Here is a 16,782-nt window from a genome sequence, read left to right as displayed (position 1 = left end):
TCCTCGAGCTTCTCGCCTGACCGGGCGCATTTCCAGACTTACAACTCTTTTGGGGGAAGGGTGTGTGTGTGTGTGGGGGGGGGGGGGCTTGATTTCCTTCCATCCAGAGGCTAAAAGTACATACATCCTACATAATGGCCAGCGTTGTCCGAGGAAGCGTTGTATCTAGTGTTCCCACGGAGTGAAAACCGCCAGCAGCGTTGCGAGGTGCTCATATGGTGCCACCATGCCACGGCGGTTCTTACTGGCGGCGGCAATAAATCGAACCTTGTAACAGGCAGCATTTGTGGCCAAGGTGGTGTCCCCCGACGGGAAAAATGGGAACATGCTGGAGGCTACAGAATATCAGAGGGCTTGGTGGCGATTAAAAAAAAAGTTTTCGCGGAGGATTTGCTAACGCGCGGGACAAACTAAGTGCCATGATGAACCGGTGTAGTGGCTGCTTCCGCAGCTACTAGTGACATCCCCCTGCATATTGAAGAACTGAAAAAAAAAATGCGTCTGCCATGAAGAAAATCATGCAATCTCTTGACAGAAAGAACGATAATCTTGAGAATCGCTACCGGAGGAAGAATTAGTATAGGCGGCTTGGCCGAACGACCAAACGAGACACCTCATAAACTGCAAGAGTTCAATTCAATTCAGTTCAATTCTTTTATTTTTCCAGGAATAAAGGATCCTGGAAAGGGTCAAGAGCTAAAAGCTGTCTCGACAGCTTGACTAGGCCCATGACCCCTTCTACAAGGCAGTAGGTTTACAGCAACAGGTAGTGTCCATATTAATTAACATCAATTAAGAAATGCAAAGAACAATGAGTTATACAATAGCAGAAATGCAATTTAATTATTAACTAAACAGCACATGATTTCAAAATGTGTCTACAAAAACTGTACTTATAGTTTTGAACACAGCATAATACCAACAAGAGAAGTTAAGCAGACAGAAATATAAACAAAAATAGAATACATACATGTTCTTGAAAAACAGCACTTGCAAATGAAAAGGTAAACACGCATAGCCATTCATTCTTTGAATAGAAAAAACATTCTCAGTTCTTTTACGCCGCAACTCATCACACATTTATGCTCATTTAGAATAAATGGCAGATTATGCTGTAGTGACTGAAATTATAATTATTTCGAAATTTCGGGCGCACCCAGACATCATCATTACGCGTGGATAGTGTAACATGTCTTCTTTTTAGAGATCCTAGATTCATTAAAAAAAGAGTCAGTGACACACCTGCTAACGACAATGAAGGCGTGAAGTTCTATATAGTATGCAACGTCGCCACCGACTAGGCATTAAAACAGATGGAAAAGAAGGACTTGTGATCCTCAAGTTGTTGGCCTTTCGGAGAAAAATAATAATAATTGGTTTTGGGGGGAAAGGAAATGGCGCAGTATCTGTCTCATATATCGTTGGACACCTGAACCGCGCCGTAAGGGAAGGGTAAAGGAGGGAGTGAAAGGAGAAAGGAAGAGAGAGGTGCCGTAGTGGAGGGCTCCGGAATAATTTCGACCACCTGGGGATCTTTAACGTGCACTGACATCGCACAGCAAACGGGCGCCTTAGCGTTTTTCCTCCATAAAAACGCAGCCTTCGGAGAAAATGGGCTATTCTGCGCAGCGCTCGTAAACTAAAAGAATCCCCTAAACACATAACAGAGGACTTTCCGGCGCAAGTGCATTCTGGGAAAGTTCCGCCGAACGTATTTGAAAGGACGGCAGAAATCTTGCCTACAGTTTGACCAACGTATAATCGACAATGTTCGGTATTCGTGGGGTTGTGCCAAAAAGTCCTTAGTTAAAGCACCCGACAGTCCGACTGCACAAAATGTGGCTTCACTTCGGCCTAAACGAAACCTAATTCTTTGAATGTAAATGTCACAGTTTGGTTAATAAGTCTCCTAGTTTTAGTTGCCTCGTGGAATGCCATAATCCATCAGTAATTTTTAATCGCTTCTTATGAATCTCTGGTCAGGCAGGCCTCTTCTCGAATACGCGTCAGTTGTGTGGTCACCTCATCTTGTGCATGACCAAGATGATATTAAAATTGAGTCAGAGCAGAAAAAGCAGTTAGATTCAATTTTTACCCTGCTATCACAACTTTTCTCCTTTCGAGCATTACTTTGCCTCATTACTGAGTTCCCTGGCGCATCGACGAGTGTGAGATCGGCATATCATACACAACACTGTGCACAAGTCCGTTGCACGAGGCGTTGCTTAATGCCCAGCTTCAGGATACCTCGATGTTCAGCGATAGTTCAGCTTCGCAGTGCAGGCTGATAAGAACCACCCCATCTTGAGTCAGACTCCTCAACTACGTGGCTCCGTAAAATAGAAGCCACGCAATGCAGTTGCCAGGTGTATAATTCCCATTTCGGACCAAAATTTAGACGCTTCATATCAATGCCGCAGGTCCCCACAATCACTGTGACAAAAAATGGCGTCTCCCGACCGAGCAATGGTTGTCACGACCCTAAGCGAAGGCAGCGAAGCATTTTATGGAAGCATCCACGCCGCTCGCTGATGCGGCACCCCTGACAAATTGCCCCCATCAGGCAGGGAACAAGCGCGCGTCAAACGCTTGTATTGTGTTGAGGCACAGTGTTCGTATTGCCGAAGTGGAAGTGTGCGGCAGAAACAAATGGCAGGAACATCGACCCCACGCTTCGAGTGGCGAGAAGCAAGTGCAAAACTAAAATTATACTCGGAAAAGTGAAAAATCTGCCTCCATCTACCCCTTTAACTATTTGTGTTTCGAGTGCATGAAAACACGGAGTGGAATAAGTTAATAACGCTCAGTTGCCTTAGTTTTTCTTCACCTCTTAGCGCCGCCTGCGTCAAGATTTTCTTTGCTTCTGCCCCCCCCCCCCTTCTGAGCGATCTTCAACGCCGACTGCGACCGAAGCGTCAGTCCTGGCTTTTGCTTTATATATATATATATATATATATATGTTCACACATCATTCGCACTCCTGAGCAGCAAGCAAATCACTGGCGCGCCCTAATGCCTTCATAGCTTTAGGCTTCAAAAAAAAGGCTTTAAACAATGTGACGTAACCGCCTCTCCTCTATTTTTTCTTTCCTCCATGCTTTTAGCATAGCGCGTACCGCTGCTGCTTACCGCGTACCATGGCCCGCCACAATAGGAAAGCGCTGATGGGTCACGGCGAGCAAGGCGCGCGCTGTTGACGGGAACGTGGCGCCATCTGGCGCCGCCGCTCGGTGATCCACCACAAGCTGACGATGCGCACTGCTAAATGTGAAATGAATGGTTTTTTTTTTTCATATTTCCTTGGGACCGAAACGAACGCTTGTAGAGTGCAATGGCTCGATCGGATCGATTCCGCAAGGCCGTTCTCAGATATATAGAGTAGCCGTAAGTGTTGTGTGCTAGGTCGTAGGATGTTTATAGAGAGGCGCATAGTCCTTCGATGCAAAACGTAGCCAGAGCCTCTGGTGGTGCATTTTTGTTTTACTTGCTCTACAGCGCTTTTATCTAAGGAAAACAAGTAGGTTTTGTTGATGTAATATAAAACGCAAAAACTTGGCAAAACGTATCTCTAGTTACTAGCACAATTTGCAGTATATTTACTGTTTGTCCAATCATCAAGCTCCCGCCCAGTGATGTCAAATCCATTGCTAAAAACCGCCACTGTATGGTGGCACCGTCAGCACCATGAATTTGTTTTTGCGAGCTAATTACACTCTAAGCATTAATACGCCTATATGGGAGTAAAAAAAGGGAGTGGTAAGCTGTCCTCTAGTACACACGCTTTTACAAAAGGGTGTGCGCGAGGAGACAGTTGACTCCCTTTTTCACCCCTTTCTGTTTAGAGAGTGAAATATTAAAAACCGGAGTATACGCGGTACGACCGATGCTAATAGCATCACTACAATTTATCCTATGCAACCAACAGGCAAAACAATGCACAAATTGCGTGTTTCGGGGCCCCTTTAACTTGCCCAGGAACCATTTGCTCGGGAGAGGCTGTAAGTTTGTCTGTTGAAGGGATTCAAGGCACCTGCGGCCGCGACAGGCACATGAAGTGTATGAAAATGCTTGCCCACTGCAATTGGTATGTATTGCTAGCACGCTCGGCGGCGTCAGACGCGCACGCCTTTTGTATCCTGCTGAGCTCTCCTTTTGGGCGTCAGTTCACGACCTCGGTGTATCCACCATCGCACTACATGTCTTCTGAGGTATAGAAATCCCAGCGAGCACAGATGTGAAGCTCAGGGAGAGAGAGAGATAAAACATTTATTATTTCATTGAAGTGTTCTACGAGTCAGGTAGGCGGACTCCTCAGTTCAGGACTCCGGTGGCTTGGGCGGATGCCTGGACCAGTCTGATGATGCGACACTGGTCCTCCAGACCATTGCTGGTCAGGGCTGCCTCCCACTGCTCGTATGATGTCTGTAATGTTTTTAGATGAGGTGGTTTTTGGGGACAATTCCAGGAAATGTGAAACAGCGTAGGCTTATCGCCGCACCATGGACAGAAGGGGCGGTATTTGGAAGGGTGAATGAAGCTGTACAAGTACAGGTTAGGGAAGGTATTCGTTTGTATTCGCCTCCAAAATGTGGCTTCTTCTGTGGTGAGTTTAATATGGGGAGGGGGATATATTCTACGATCTAATCTAAGCATATCCAGCCGTTCCCCATAGTTTGATGGTAGAGGGGTGAGGTACGGGCAAGGATCCGCTCGGTTTGTTAGCTCACGAGCTAGATCCTTTGCCGCCTCGTTGCCTTCAAGACCTGAATGGCCAGGGGTCCAAGTAATGTTATGGGGGCGTTGAAGTGTAGGTGAGAGGCCCGACGGTATGAGCAGAGCCGCTGTCATTTTTGGGACTCTCCCTGTAATGTAATATTGACAGGCTCGCTTCGAGTCAGTTATTATGTGAGCTGATTTGTTCGCCAGATCACAATGCCTTATGGCAAGGGCGATGGCGGAGGCTTCCGCCGCGGCAGGATCCCCAGCCCGGAGTGAAACACTCGTCAGTAGTTGAAAAGTGTGGTCAAAGGCGACTGCAACAAAGATGCTCGGTTCAGTGTACGCCGCCACGTCTTCATAGACTGCTTTGTGATCTGACTCTAGACGCCGGCGTAGATTAGTGACCCTAGCCTCCCGTCTGCCTTTGTGGATTTCTGGATGCATATGTTTTGGGAGCGGAGCCACCGAGATCTGTCTTCTTATGTTTGCAGGTAGGGAAGTGTGTCGCCAGAGCTCTTGTATAGATCTCGTGGTGTACCAAGCTCAGGGACTGCTACCCGTTGCAGACAGCCGAAGCAAAGAGCCACCCGCCGTCGTTAGGACGGTGAACCCGTCACATAGACGTTAGCAGAAGCAATCAAGCAAGAAAATAAGAGGAACGCACCAAGAGCTAACTAGCAATACCCAAGTCTGAGCTATTTAGTTATAAAGAGACATAGCATAACAGACAGAACTGGCGCCAACTACCAAAACTCAGTAAATACCAAATATATAAACTCAGTTGGTAGTTGGCGCCAGTCCTGTCTCTGTGTGTTCGTCCCCGTGTCTTGGAGGTCGCATGTGTACAAGAGTTAACAGCACGGCCAGTCTAGAGCTGCTGCAGACGGCGAAATCAGAAAAATCGAACGTATAAGGGTTCGACTCAGGCTATGGGGGACGCCGTAGTCAAGGGCTTCGGAAATTTCGACCACCTGTGGTTCTTTAACGTGAACTGACATCGCACACTACACGGGCCACTAGAATTTCCTCTCGCGAAATTCGACCGCCGCGGCCGGGATCGAACCAGCATCTTCCGAGCCAGCAGCCGAGCGTCATAACCACTGAGTCATTGCGGCAAAAAAAAAAATCGAACGTATAGTCTCGTCGTTCGGGTGTATTATGCACAACTGTCTCTGTGGTGTTTGAAGGCGCTTCGTTCCTGCGGAAGTTGGAACCCATTAGTTTTTTTTTAATTAACTCGAAGGGATGCAAAAACGGTTCCTATCATTTTAGTCCGCTTATTTTAAGTGTAAGAGCAACACGGAAAACGTCGCCCAAGCTCTAGAATGCGCATGCATGGCGGAACTTGCGCGTCTAAAGCAGTCTTGCTATCACTTCATCGAGCCTTGCCAGGGGCAGACAAAGAAAACAAAAATAAACGTGTGGCCGCAAGAAACGCGACGACGCGCCGTCTGCCCATGGAAGCAGCGGCGCGGCGCTGCCCAGTGCACTGTCACTGTTCCCGGGCCCAATTTTTTATCGCTGATAAGTGCTCCTGCGCAGACCGCCTTTGAGAAGGCCTGTAGCGGACAGTAACACGCATGCGCAAGCGGTTGACTCGCGGGTGAAAAATGCGAACGACGTAGATCGCCGCTCTTTCTTCGTTGGTGCTAGCTGCGAGAATTTATTTTCGCCGTACAAGCGGCAGTGCTTCTGGACGTGTTTGTGCCCGGTACCAGTGTGTTGGTGTCGTCTTCACCGCCTACCGACCGACGACTGCCGAGGAATACACCTCCGAGCCAGGCCGTCGGCATCGAAGGTGAGTGCGGGGCTAGGCCTCGCGGCGAGGGCGACGTGTCCGTGAAACCTGCTCTGTGCTGTTAGAGCAAATTTTAAGGTTCACTCGCGCTGTTTCCGCGAGCATTGGATAATAACCAGCGAGCAACACGCAGCATGAAGAGGGGAGGTTTCATGGGCTGTCGCCATCGGGTTTCCTGTTCGTGACGGAAGCGCGGCGAGCTAGGATTTGCGGCGCGTACACAGCTTTAGGCTTAGCTCACAATAGGCAGGTCAGCCAAGGGGTTTAGATATGCGAGCCCGCTGCCGTTTTCGTCACGAAACGAAAACTCATTCCGAACGGCGTTGCGACCAAGCCACCATGCCGTGCCACCGAGCGACATGTGGTTTGTGGCCGTACACGGCGCTCGGAAATTCTCGCCAGCCTCGTCCAGCAACTTCGAAGAACGGACGCTGCCTGCGGTCTGCAGCACATCGTGTTTCCGCTGCAGCCAAGGTCGGTTCGCTTTTCCTACTTTTTTCAGCCCCGCGGCGCAAGGCTTCAATCGCGCTAGCTCTGCTGCCACGGTGAGTATGTGCAACTGCGATATGCTCGCGTGTTTGTAACCTCTTTTTTTTTCTTTTCAGATGCGCTAAATCCAGCTTTCTCGTACTTGATTCAATGGCACTGGTGCATTCGGCCCGCGATGACATCTGGCCAGATGCACCCTCTGCATTCCGTCACAAACGCTGTACTGTCGGCTGCTTTGACTGCACTGCATCGCAGCGTCGTTTTGTGCGTTTTCGGTTAGCAGGACCGCGACTTACCGAAACGAGAAAACTGGCATGGCTGCAGATGAAAGCGGTTCCCCCTAAGGCACAAGGCGCCGCTGAAGGGGTCGAGGATGTAGTTAAACTGTAGAAGAACGGCAGATTGGGCGAGTTGGAAATGCTTTATAAGGCTAAAACAGCGCTAAGGAACAAGGACGAAGAAAGAAGGGAACACACACAAAGGCGCTGAACATTATGATGTAGTTAAGTCAAAGTTCGCGTGGCATACGCTACGTTTGTTTCCGACAGTGCAGCCAGTGCACAGTGTGACCCTCGGACGACTTTGGAATGCTCACGACATCCATGGTTTCAAGAGGGCTTGGCCGGACTGGTTTGTGCATGCTGATGGAAACGACTGAATAGCGCTAACAACCGGGATGGAAGAGAACATACAACATGTCTGTGTTCTCTTCCGTACCGTCTGTTCGCGCTGTTCAGTCGTCTCCATCCATAGTTGCCTTTGGCAAAGGTTCTTTTTTTTTATCTTCACAGATATGCCGGTCTCCCCTGGATAAAGACAGCACGGAGCTGTCTCGGCAAGTGCGAGCTCAGAACTCTGGTCTCGGTACGGCACCCATGTACTACGAAAGATAATCCCTTCCTGCCTTCTGTCACAAACGCTGTACTGTCGGCTGCTCCGTCTGCACTGCATCGCAGCGTCGTTTTCTGCGTTTTCGGTAAGCAGGACCGTGACTTACCGAAACGAGAAAACTGGCAAGGCTGCAGTTGAAAGCGCGGTACCCTCTGAAGTCTGTATCAGCGCCAGGTGTCGCTGAAGGGGGCCGAGGATGTAGTTTCGTCGAACTTAGCGAGGCATACGCCACGTTTGCTTCCGACAGTACAGCCAGTGCACAGTGTGACCCTCGGACGACTTTGGAATGCTCACGACATCCATGGTTGCAAGAAGCGGAAGAAGAGAGCTTGATCGGTATGGTTGGTGCATGTTGGTGGAAACGACTGAACGGCGCTAACAGACGGGATGGAAGAGAACACATAGCATGTGTTTTCTTCTCTCCCATCTGTTCGCGCTGTGCAATCGTCTCCATCTATGGTTGCCTTTGGCGAAGGTTCCTTTTTTATCTTTGCAGATATGCTGGCCTAGGGTCTCCCTTGGATATAGACAGCATGGAGCCGACTCGGGAAGACCGAGCTCGAATCTGTGGCAACGGTCCAGCATCCATGCACGACGCAAGACCTTTTCTGCCTCACGTATGCCTCCTCCCTCCTCAAGAGCTTTATCTACTTACAAGTCTGTTACGAGTCTTCAACAGTTACTTGGTCTGTTCACCCTTCGTTCAATATAAATTCTTATTTTCGCGCTTGTCTCCGTCCTGCTTAGTCGTATCGCTACCAGTCACCCCATGTTACACCAATTTCATCCAATGCAGCTGCAGGTAGTGTCCTTATTTATGGCCACACACTCCAGAGTTTATCTCCACTCCACCACATTCGCACATGTCGTACATGTATTGCACCTACAGTGTTGTTATTGTCAGATTTCATACAGCAAGCATTACTTTTGTGTTCGTAATATTCTTGATACGCGCAAATACTTTCCTTCCTGAAAACCTCTCATCATTACACGGTAACATCATTACGGGTCAAAGGCTCCTCCCTCTTCATTTTCACAGATTTCGCCTTTGATCGTTGTTTGGGGACGTGCTGTCGAATGCTCAGATGTTTGGCACTACCTTACAAACTACACAACAATTTGATATAAATCGCTCATTCTTTCATTTATTGCAAACTGTTTTGCACCTGCCTGTGCAATTCAAACACAAATACAATTTCTCATCAGTGCAGTTACTCCTGATCACCTGTATATGCTAATTTACACCTTTTGCATACTTTCAAGGGGGCCTCTTGACCAAGCAAGGTGGACGTCAGTCCGGCTCTTTTGCGGTGTGCAAAGGTTGCTTCCTTCTTTAAAATACTTTCGTCTCTATTTGTCTACTTCGCTTCCTCTTTCCCCGCCTTTCTTGTTTCCTTACATATTTCAACTGTATGTTCATATCTGAGCCTTTCGGTTTTTCTATTCGAGTGTATAGAGAGGTTCAGTGTGCTTCCTTTTGTCATGAGTTAGAGCACAAGGTTGGATGAAATAAGAATTTGGTCTCCTTACCGTAACAGCATGGTCGGCAGGTTAGAGTCCATACAGAACAGGGTTGCATCTCGATCACAAACTGACCTTTCAATGCAGTTTTATCCACATGCCGTGACATTGCTCTCTTAACACTTTTCTACAAGTATGTCCACCTCGATAGATCATGTACGCTTCACCTTTATGTTCCATCCCGCATGCCTAGAAGATTGCACAATAGCCTGAGCTTCACAAGGATATACGGCGACACATTAACTTTTAATTCATCAGCACTTCCTCCAGCAATGAGATCTTGGAACGATTTACAAGATAACATCGCTTCTTTCTCATCCAGATATGTTCCATCACCAACTCACTTCACATTTTAGTGAAGCCATCACTTACCTTAAGTCACATTTTTAATATCCTGTTTTCTTTGTTGCAGCCATTAGGTCATTTTGATGCAGTTCTTGTACTTACGCTCTTTCATTCTTTGTATCTTTATTTCATAGATGTTTGTCCTATTTTGCTCAGCATATCATGTATTGTACTATGTCATGCTTTATTTGATTACGCGCTGATAACATGAGCTAAGAGCATTTTATACTATTTTGTTGTTGTGGTTCTAACATTTATTGCGTATGTTTTTCTTATTTCTCTGTTAGGTTTATTACGCTGTTCTTCTTTCATGTCTTCATGTCAGTTTGCTGTGTACTGCATTTTTCTTTTGATATCATTCGGCCTAGTCTGTTAGAAAGTGTTCTAAATGTGATGCCCCCTCCCCCTTACACAATGCCCTAAGAGCCTGTAAGGTATTTAAAGTAAATAAATGCTAGAAATGCAGGAAACAAGGAGACTTGTGGAACGTGCTCAGAAAGGAAAGGCAAAGCAAAAATTGCAGAAGAAAAAACTGACATGCCACAACGACGTGGCACATGAGCTCCTTGAAGACATGTGCAGGATAACATTCTAATCGCCGGTGGTGCAACGCGGCAAGCCATAGCTTCATCTTCCCGGGGCCTACCGACTGGGCGTGGACACCGACAGCCTCCGCGCTGCTGCCTCCTGTCAACGCAACGCGGGCCCCTGGTTAGCGCCTCTGGGACATCGACGCGGTGACCTGCTGCTCCCGGACCGTGGTCGCCGCTGCGAGGGCTCCTGTGTGTGAAGCTCCGAGCTATCTGCCGACGTGGTGCACAGAGCTGCCTCCTTCAACTGTCCCTGTTCGCGGTCATCAACGGCGCGAGGCAGCGCATCCAGGCCTCCAGTGTCCAAGTGAGCAAACTGCTTGCAGACCTTGGCTTTCTGTTAAGCCAAATTGATTAGTTACGGTCGAATTTCGATGGAGGCGAAATTCTAGAGGCCCGTGTACTGTGCGATGTGAGTGCACGTTGAAGAACCCCAGGTGGTCGAAATTTCCGGAGCCCTTCACTACGGCGTCCCTCATAGCCTGAGTTGCTTTGGGACGTTAAACCTCTAAGCCAAGCCATTGATAGGACTCTCTCCCTCTGCTTTGTTTGCATTGTATGTATGAGCTTTATTTGCGGGTTCTGCGTTGTATAATATGTCTCGTTTGCAACCACCTTGTTTTTTTTACGTTTCTTTTTTTTTCAGATAGCTGTCTTGCCTTAATTCATCTCCTCGACGCTCTCCCCTCCTTGAAACCGGCGCTTCAGCATCGGAACCTCAACCTTCCCGTTCTTTGTGTAAGTTTTTTCGCTCACTCACCCTTTTCTTACTTTTGTTTTGTTAACCTGACAATTACGTTACATATATTGTTGCATTTCATTATTATTTTTTGATTTCGGGCTCCAAAGGGCTGTTTTTTTTACTTCGGTTTCTTTCCATTTACACTCAGCTTTAGCTGTTTGGGTGTCATACACGCACTCCCTTACATCCATGTAATGTACATACTACCTACACAGCTGCCACACTCACCATGAGGCGCAAAATCCTCTTATGCACCATAAAACCCCAATCCAACCCAACCCAACACCCCTAATCCTCACACCTGCACCCGTTGACTGCTTAGTGTACCCGGCTACTCCTACATTGTCAACGCTGCATTCTCACACACGCTTATGTATCTATATAGACATATGTTATGGATAAGCGACCCTGCACGACTCATGCCTATCGTATATCCCCACGACACACCCCTACCGTTTGCTTTAGGGTAAACGTCCGGTCACTCGTTGTCGACCGCGTACGCCAACTATCGATGAAATTCGCCTTACCACAAATGCAAATTATCAGGGGTACCGAATTTTTTGCTGTTGAATAAATTTGTCCGGCCTATAGTAACGTTGGCTAGATGCTGTCGGAGTGCGTGCGCGAATTCCCTGTTTGTGTGATTTAGTTTGCATTGCCTTCTGTGTCTGCGCAGGTAGGCTGGCTTTCCCGAACTACACACGCCAACTGGACCTGCTATTTCGTGAATCGGACGTAGCGCCTTCTGACCTCGCTTATGGCCCCGCAGTGACAGCCGCGTGTCGTGCAAGATTTCCTTCTGTTCCTCACGAGCACTCTAACAGGCCAAGAGCATTTTCGTCCTCGTCCACCTGGATAGTGCATTGTTACTGCATTCAGCACGCTCTTGCCATGAACTGCGCACATCGCCTTCGCTGCATCGTTTAGCGTGTTCTTCGGGCAACGTACTCCACCGCCTTCATCTCCCATCACGATACCTGGCTCTGAAAAAAAAAAAACTCCTGTACCTTCTAACGCGGTCTCTTTCACACGAACTGACAATAAATCCATTGTGCAGCAGTTTCGTACGAGCTTCTTGTAGCCACTTGAGTGCTCGCCGGCGCCAGCCGGCTTGAACACGTTGTGGTTGACGCGGCTATCACGCTTCTCACTGCTTCCTGCACTCTGAACCGGAAGAAGTGAAAAAGGAATGAGCTGTCCTCTAGAGTGCGTTTGAGGAGAGCTTACCCCCCCCCCCCCCCTTTTTACTCCAATACAGGCCTATTTGTGCTTGGTGTGTGATGCTGCAGCCAAACTGCAAATCCACTACCCAAGAGATGTCCATAGTTTCTTCAAAAATGGATTCAACTGCTTTCAGTTTCGCACTAAAACTAAAAATTAATATGCAGGTGAGTTAATTTTAGTTCATATTTTAATTCTATATTACAACGCTCGACTTGCCGTACAGCCCACATGCGGACCTCCCCAACGTATCATTCGCGGCTTTCAAGACGAAAATCTGGGTAGAGAAGTAACCACCCGGTAGGATGAGCCAGGTACGCAAAGATTCGTACCACGAACAGTACCGGTAGTACTGGTAGTAGCCTCTGCAAATAACCTTATCGTAGTATCGAAACCTGCAATAGGGTTGTTGAATTTCATCACATGCAGTATGTGAAACTTCATGCTAAAACACTCATGCGATCGTCAGAGCCGACGCTAGGCAGCGATAGAATATCGAGCGATGACACACCTAAAATAGGTCGCCGGTTCAAATCCTTGCCAAGAGCTAGACTCTAACTTAGCTAGTCAGTTTATGCTGCACGAAACGCGAAATCGTATGCCAGCACCCATCTCACTCTGCGACAAACGGTTCAGCCGCAATGTTCACATGAAGATTCGTAAATACTTAGAACTGGGGCACATAGGTCACCGGTTCGAATTCCTGCCGAAATCTAGGTTTCAACTTAGCTAGTAAGTTAATGCTGCACGACACGCAGAATCGTTGGACGCCATCCGGAACTTTCTGCAGCAAAGGCTTGGCGCACGAATCTTGCACGAATATCTGGACTATGTGGCCCGACTTTGACGCCTGCCAGACGGATATACCGGATCGACATATTAGACGCGCGTCTCTCCTTTTCATTCCTCTCCTGCTCCTCTAATAGTGGTTGTGGCTCAGCTTGAGCCAGTGGGCAGACCAGTGCCCTTTCCTTTTCATTCTTCTTTCAGTTGCAACTCATCACGCTGCCGCCTGTTATTTAATTCCTTTAGGTACAGTGTTCTTGAAGGGGGCAGTGGGCTCACTGTCGTATCCCTGCGCCGCTCCGCCGCGGCGCACTCAGCGTTGACTTCCCGCATGCCCGCCAGGGGCGCTGACGCATGTTTCACCTGAAAAACTTCTCTTGCAGGTCATTTCTCCATTCTGCCTGTTATCCTTTATTTCCGCAGCCCCAGCTCAGGTGCTTCAGTATCGATGGCCGATGCCGGGACCAGCAAAAATCTTTTCCTTCCTTTTTACTATTATTTTAATAAAACCACCACCAACTCGTGTTGCGGTTGCGGTGGTGCGCTCGGTTGGTTCGGCGTTGTCGGCGCTGTATGCGTGGCAATATCTCTCTGTGCCTGCGCTGTGCTTGGTGCTTGGCTCAATGTGCAGTATGTGTGCGTGAGAATGCCTGGCCGCCGTCGAAATTACTGGGTGCCGGACTGGATACAGTCGTGCGAAGGATGCACCAAAGGCGTCTTTGTTCAGCGTCCCACATGATGAAGAACGGCGAAAGGAGTGGGAGAGGAATCTCCACCGTGCAGATAAGAAGCTAGATGAGTCTTGTGCAGTCTGCAAGCTCCATTTTGAACCGCGTTTTGTAATCAGGGACTTCGTGCACATAATAGACGGCAAAGAGGTGCGCATTCCTCGTGACAAGCCGCTGCTGTCGGATGACGCCGTCCCCACGATTCTTCCGAATTTGCCGCAGTACCTTACGAAGAAGACACCGAAACTCAGGAACAAAAGGAAGAGGTGTGAAAATGACAATGCAGCCACGAAGAAAAAGTGCCTAAGCGCACACGACAGTGACCGTTCCGAATTTCCACCGGATGCTCTCGGCGCTTCAGGGGTGGACTGCAGCTCGGCGCAAGATGAAGACGTTCCATCAGAGCTCCACACTGTTTGTCGTTTTGTTTTCGTTTAAAGACTCCTTTCAGGTACTGGAGTACACATCAGCTTCCTGTCCTTAACGGGGTGCTTTATTGCACGTCGACTTACCTTGAACAAGGCGTTGTCACGTCCGAAAAAGTTGTCATGTTCGTCTGTGATAAACAACCCGATGCTTACTGCAAGGTGTACGTGAGGGGGCGCCTGATTGAGGAACGCATCCTAAAATCTCAGGAAGAAGCAGAGGACGTGTTGGAGAGCGTGGAAGCTACCGAACTTTGTGTTGGTGCACTGAATTCCAAAGATTATGATACCTGCTTTTTAACAGCAGGCCTCCAGAAGCAGCTCAAAATCAGGCATGCGCCTTACTTCAACGTCACTGCAGCGCAAAGTAACAACCAAAGGTGGTTAACATTTAGTCACCCGGTCTTGGGTTTGTCACCCGCCTGGAGCCATGCACTTTCATTTCTTTTTTACATAATTTAAAAGCTTTCTCTGCATTTTGGCGTATTTAATTTTTTTGTATAAGTTTCGCGCATTTCTATTTTCAGGTGGACAGTGCAAGAGCTGCAAATACTTCAGGAAGGCTCTCTTCACAAGGAGATCCAGGGTCCGACGAGCACCTTCCAGGACCATCGCTCAAAAGCTGAGATTCGTTGCTCGTCAAAACAGGCGTTTCGCTTCACGGATTGCCACAATGAGAGAAGACGTTGAAAAGATGCGAGCATACAATGCAGCAGTAACAGAGGAAGCTCGAACTGAACAGATTTCAAAGCTTCCCCAGAAGCAACAAGAATGTGTAAAACAATGCTTTGCAGCAGCAGCAGCAAAAAAGTAAGGTTTCCGCTACAGCAAAATGCGGATGCCCCGCCGCGGTGGCTCAGTGGTTAGGGCGCTCGACTACTGATCCGGAGTTCCCGGGTTCGAACCCGACCGCGGCGGCTGCGTTTTTATGGAGGAAAAACGCTAAGGCGCCCGTGTGCTGTGCGATGTCAGTGCACGTTAAATATCCCCAGGTGGTCGAAATTATTCCGGAGCCCTCCACTACGGCACCTCTCTCTTCCTTTCTTCTTTCACTCCCTCCCTTATCCCTTCCCTAACGGCGCGGTTCAGGTGTCCAACGATATATGAGACAGATACTGCGCCATTTCCTTTCCCCCCAAAACCAATTATTATTATTATTATTAAAATGTGGATCCTCGAATGTATTATTATACCCGCCGCGGTGGCTCAGTGGTTAGGGCGCTCGACTACTGATCCGGAGTTCCCGGGTTCGAACCCGACCGCGGCGGCTGCGTTTTTATGGAGGAAAAACGCTAAGGCGCCCGTGTGCTGTGCGATGTCAGTGCACGTTAAAGATCCCCAGGTGGTCGAAATTATTCCGGAGCCCTCCACTACGGCACCTCTTCTTCCTTTCTTCTTTCACTCCCTCTCTTATCCCTCCCCTTACGGCGCGGTTCAGGTGTCCAACGATATATGAGACAGATACTGCGCCATTTCCTTTCCCCGAAAAACCAATTATTATTATTATTATTAAAATGTGGATCCTCGAATGTATTATTATGAAAATGAAGAGTTCCCGTCTTTATGATCATATCAGGGACAACTAGATACTTGCCCTTCCAAGTAAATCGACACTTAAAACATCTCATCACCATTATGACATCTCGGTTCCAGAGAGAACCGCTTCGACCCCACTCCTCTTCAACCAAAGCTCTTTCAGGTTTCCTGGAGTACCTCGATTCTTGGGAGCAGCATGCAGGAGGAGCTGGGGGGGGGGGGGGGGGGGGGGTTCTTGAGCGAGTCAACAGCGACTGGGCTGCGTGTCACAATCTCAAGCACTCTTGAGCTTCTTTCGTACCTTACAAATTTAGGTTATTCATATTCTATGACATCTCGGCTTAGTCAGGACACTATTGAGAATTTTATTGGGATTGTCAGATAAGCCTGGGGCTGTAATGATCATCCGACGCCCACCCGATTTCTCATTACGATGAACTGCATGTCTTTTTACAGTTTAGTGAAAACAGTGAGATACGGTAATGCGGATCCATGTGCGGTAGCTGCCTTGCTAGACACACAGCAGAGCAGCGCAAGTTGCTCTCCCAGCAACAACTTGTGGGACCAGGTAGATGCTCTCATTGTTTCGGGGAATTTACCAGGCGCCGAAGTAGTGTTGTCTTCGGTCGATCACGACCAGCACATAGAGAGGAGCGACTCTCGGATAACTTACTATGTGTCTGGATATGTCGCACGAAAGTGCGTAATGAAAACCAACTGCCAGGATTGCATGAATGCGCTAACCGTGTCGTCCGAAGATGAGAATCCTGGGCTTGCTGCGTTGACACTGCACAGGGATAGAGGCGGGCTTCTCTACCCACGTGGAACACTTTTTTCGTTTGTAAAAATGCTTGAAGACATGTTTACTGAATGCTTCAGCAAAAAACAACTACATGCTGATAGCATCTCGGATGTGCTTAGTCTGGTGAAAGCAAAGTGCTCGCACAAAATTGGTTGCAGTGAGCATTCAGCCGAACTCACCAAGAATGTA

At 48.2% G+C, this 16,782-nt stretch overlaps 1 long non-coding RNA gene across 1 annotated transcript; it reads left to right on the top strand.

The window, feature by feature from the left end:
* Nucleotides 1–6,349: 6,349 nt before the first annotated feature.
* LOC144123565 (uncharacterized) lies at nucleotides 6,350–12,118 on the top strand. The gene is made up of 3 exons (XR_013313114.1): nucleotides 6,350–10,660; nucleotides 11,000–11,091; nucleotides 11,772–12,118. It is a non-coding gene; the product is annotated as an uncharacterized LOC144123565 (long non-coding RNA).
* Nucleotides 12,119–16,782: the final 4,664 nt, after the last annotated feature.

The sequence above is a fragment of the Amblyomma americanum genome, chromosome 3 (genome assembly GCF_052857255.1).
Source record: "Amblyomma americanum isolate KBUSLIRL-KWMA chromosome 3, ASM5285725v1, whole genome shotgun sequence".
Taxonomy (NCBI): domain Eukaryota; kingdom Metazoa; phylum Arthropoda; class Arachnida; order Ixodida; family Ixodidae; genus Amblyomma; species Amblyomma americanum.
The sequence above is the reverse complement of the archived record's forward strand: the minus strand, read 5'-3'. Positions and strand labels throughout refer to the sequence as shown.